Source organism: Camelina sativa, chromosome 5 (genome assembly GCF_000633955.1).
Source record: "Camelina sativa cultivar DH55 chromosome 5, Cs, whole genome shotgun sequence".
Lineage (NCBI taxonomy): Eukaryota > Viridiplantae > Streptophyta > Magnoliopsida > Brassicales > Brassicaceae > Camelina > Camelina sativa.
Window position 1 is genome coordinate 9,845,670 of NC_025689.1, and position 4,621 is coordinate 9,850,290.

General features: G+C 31.8%; 1 pseudogene; it reads left to right on the forward strand.

Moving 5' to 3' along the window:
- LOC109132834 lies at positions 946-2,173 on the forward strand (annotated as a pseudogene).

Consider the following 4,621-nt stretch of genomic DNA (forward strand, 5'->3'; position numbering starts at 1 on the left):
CTTTTATTTTATTTCAAAATAAATTTTTAAAGAAATATAACGATAATTTTTCTTATTATATTATATATTATTTTTTAAATGTTAACCGTGCTTTAAGCACGGGATATCTCCTAGTAATGAAAGTATTTGAGCACTACAAGAAATAAGAATATATATATATATATATATTTTTGTGTAATTAATAATACCAAAAAATAATAATAACACCATGAAACACGATCTTTATAATACGATAATGTTATTAAAAACGCTATCTCATCACCCCGTGATAATAAGTTGGACCGGGCCTTTAATTATTTTTAGTCGTTGTGGCTAGTTGGGCAACTAACGCCCATCTATAATTTTATTTGTAACTAGAAAAAGTTTTACGCGATGAGGAAAAATAAAATATCATATTTTAAAAAATCTTGAAATTATCTAGAAAAAATGATTTGATTTTCTAGCACAAAATTGTAAACAAAATATTATATTTTTTTTCAACAAAGAAATATTATAATATTTTCATATATTTTTTTTTCTATCTTGAAATTATTTTAAAATAAAACTATCATAACTATAATTTTTCCAAAACTATAATCTGAATGTTTTATTCTTTAATTATCGGCAAATTATTATTTGGGGAATTATAATGTTATGGTAAGTATATAAAATATTGATCAATGAAATATATATTTATATATATATATATATATATATATAATAACTAAAAGGATATTGCTAAAATGTTAAGATATATTTTTAGGATATTGCTAAAATATATATATATATATATATATATATATAATAACTTTTTAGAGCTTGTCAAAAGAGAACTTTACTTTATTATATAAGATATTTGCATGGCTTCTTCTCAAACCATTGTCCAAATCAGTTTGCACTACAATATATCTCTAGCCGTTTATATAAGGTTTAGGTTATACTCATTAGGTCATTCCCTTTGAAAAAGTGAAAGAGAAGAGCCGAAGTCGCCGTCAGCCATGAGAAAACGGCGAAAAACCGTCTCGGAGGATCGTCTTACCATCACCCAACGCAATGCACGACCAGAGAACGAACGAGAAAATTCATCGCCACACATCCCAGTTGATCAAACCATCGACATATGCTCGAGGCTGCAGGCGAAATCTGTAGCTGCATGTCGCTGCGTATCGAAGCTCTGGGCCTCCACACTTCGCCTTCCCCATTTCAGTGAGTTGTTCTTGACCAGATCTTTGGCTCGCCCGCAGCTATTGTTCGCCTACCAAAAACACGGCAGGTTCTGTTTCTTCTCCTCCCCTCAACCTCAAAATCCGGATGAGAACTCTTCTCCCATAGTCGCTGATTATCATATGAAGCTCTCCTTTGATGGTCTTTTTTGTGAAATGAGTGAATCTGTTCATGGCTTGGTCTGTCTTATTTATACTAAGGAGATCCCAAGGGGAAGGACGGAAACGGTGCCGGTGATATATAACCCTAGCACCGGTCAGTCCTTACCTTTACCCAAAGTGACGACAAAGGGAGTTAAGGTGATAAGCTATTTGGGATATGATCCAGTTGATAAACAGTTCAAGGTATTGTCCATGACCAGGTGTCATGAAAATGCATGGGCGTGTGGTGAGCATCAAATTCTGACTTTAGGGACTCGAGAACTTTCGTGGAGAATGATCGAGTGTTGCATATCTCATGATTTAAATGGATATGCATCAATGGTGTTTTGTATTATCCAGCTATTGATAGGTCTTCAGGGGATAGCATGATAGTTTGCTTTGATGTAAGGTCTGAAAGTTTTAAGTCTATTATAGTCTATAGAGCAGCGCATGATGGATATCTGATAGACTACAATGGTAAATTAGGTTTATTTGTGCGTGATTTTGATTGGTTTTTTGATGGAAGTCTTAAGTTGTGGGTTCTAAAAGATGCCGAAAAGCCAGAATGGTCGAAGCATACATTCGTATTTCCTCCTACTTTGTGGAAAGATATAGTGGGAACTACCGAGGTACACTTTGTTGGAGTGACTCGAACAAATGAAGTTGTGTTCTGGATAGAACGTATGTTGCCTTCATGCGTTGTCTACTGCAATATCGAGAGAAGGACGATCGTAAGAGTTCGACTCCATGGACTGGAAGCGGGTAAGAATCGTAAGGTTGACACCTGTTTAGACCATGTCGAGAACGTTAATCATGAGCTACTGTTGTAGTTAAGACTTTGTAATTCTTTATCTTTTGTACCAAAAGCTACTTTTATCTTTCGGTTCTCGTCAATTCCTATGGGATGGGATCTTATGACTTTTGTAATAATACTACTTTATGTTTGTTTTTGGTTACATTATTTTGGTTTTTTCAAAAAACTATTTTACAGCCTTTCAAGATTTTACAAAATTGGCTTCCCTTAAAAAAATAGGCAATCTAGTTTTTGCTACATTTATTCATTTTTTAAACAAAAATCAAAAAGTCTTTTCATATTGGTGTTTTGTTTTTTCTTCTCAAACTGATTATTATATATTTTTTTTCATCATAACTTTTTTTCTTCTTCAACTACACATTAATTAAAAATTCTTGTTCGTGATTGGGTAGAAAATGATGAATGAATTGGGAAAAAGAGAGGACATACATAGTTCAACGTGACGACGTTAATTAGGACTTGTGTCTCAAAATCCGACATTAAAAAAAAAATTATGGATTAAAGAATCTAATCTTACTAGGATTTAACCCGCGGTACACAGCGAGACAATATTTTTAATTTTAAAAATTTCAAATTTATATTGTTTTTATTTGTTATTTTATTATTGTTTTATTAATTTTAAATATATAAAATTTTACAGGTATTTGATATAAGTATTTAAAGTATATGATTTTGTAGTGTATTCAAAGTTTTAATCTGTGTGGTATATGTATAGTCTAGTAATACATTTATCTCCTGGTACACATTTAAAAGTGTTTAGAAAATAAAACAATTCCACTTAACTTTCTATATGGGATTAATGCCAACCCGTGTGGTATATGTATAGTCTAGTAATACATTTATCTCCTGGTACACATCTAAAAATGTTTAGAAAAAAAAAACAATTCCACTTAACTTTCTATATGGGATTAATTCCAACCCGTCTCACCAAAATCAAAATAAATTTTTGCGTAAAAAAATAATCAAAATAAGTTTTTTTTATCAAGTTTAATTATGTTAATTTTTTTACCAAATTAGCATATTTTTATAGTTTATAATTTTTCCATGTCAATAAATATAGTTTATGCTAATTAATAGAATTTTATTTTTTTTGGTAATTCTTCAAAAACTAAAAAATAAACCAAATTATATGGGGGTTTTCAACATATTTAATGTCACATTTTATAATTGGATTTTTGGTTTAGGAAGTTTATTAATGTTAATATAATTATGGAGATTGTAAAATTTTGTTATGGAAAATATGTTGTATATTATTTAAATTTGAGAGATTCTAGCATCCATAAAAATAGTTTTAGAGATTTAATGGGTTAAAACTTTAATGGGTAGAGTTGCTTTGGAAAATCGGAATGTATAGATGTTGTTAAGATTTTATGGCAATAAATGTAACAAATGTTGGTCAATTTAAGAAAGTTTAGTATTTGAGTTTCTCTGCAATGTTATTTATGGAAATGTTTTAGGGGTTAATGTTGTAAAAAACAAATTAAATAAGTAAAACTTAAAGGACATAAACCAAAATGTACTTCAAAAATGTTAATATAATAGGGGCTCCATGTTGGACTACGTCTCAGCCCATTGAGATAAACTTTAGGGTCGTACTCTCTCTACGAAAGTTAGGGGTGTCAATTGGACTGGCCCGGCCCGAAACCCGTAAAGCCCGCATATGTTTGAGCCCGGTCCGAAATATTTCCGAGCCTATATTTCAAAGCCTGAGCCCGGCCCTAACAGGGCTACAGGGCTTTAGGGCTTTTTCGGGCTTATCATACCGATCAATAATTCAGACTTATAAGCCTTAAAAAGCATTGTTTGAAGGTGCACTATAAAACAAATCAATCAAAAATTTAATAACTCATCTATATTAACTACAACTAATTTAATTTAATAGAAAATGTTTAATACTAAATAAAATTGCGATACTTTAACCAAATAAATCAATATATAATTCATATAAAATATCATTAATAAAAATTTTAAAGTATTTAGTATGGTTATTAAGTAATATGAAAACTAGGATTATAATTTAAAACTTTTTTTACAATAAATTGTTAATCAAATATTGCAATCAAACAAAAATGATAACAAAAAGGTACAAAAATATTTGTTTAAGGGCTTTTTGGGTTGGCCCGAGCCCGGTCGGGCTAAATCTGGAAAACCCTATAGCCCAAACGGGCTGAGCCCAAAAGACCCGATTTTTTCTGGACATATATATTTAAGTCCGAGCCCGATGTTTTTTCAGGGCCGGGCCAAGCCAGCCTGCGGGCTTTGACCCTAATTGATATGCGTAATGAAAGTGCATTAGAGCTCTGACGGTGACAGGAGCTTGTGAAGTGTCTCAGAGTGCTGATATGCTGACGTGGCGTAATGTGCTGACGTGGAGAAAGATTGTGGAACGCGGTGACAAGATGCGTGAGAAGGAAGAAAGAAGAGATCAAGATATACACGAAGATATTGAGAGTATATTTGATCG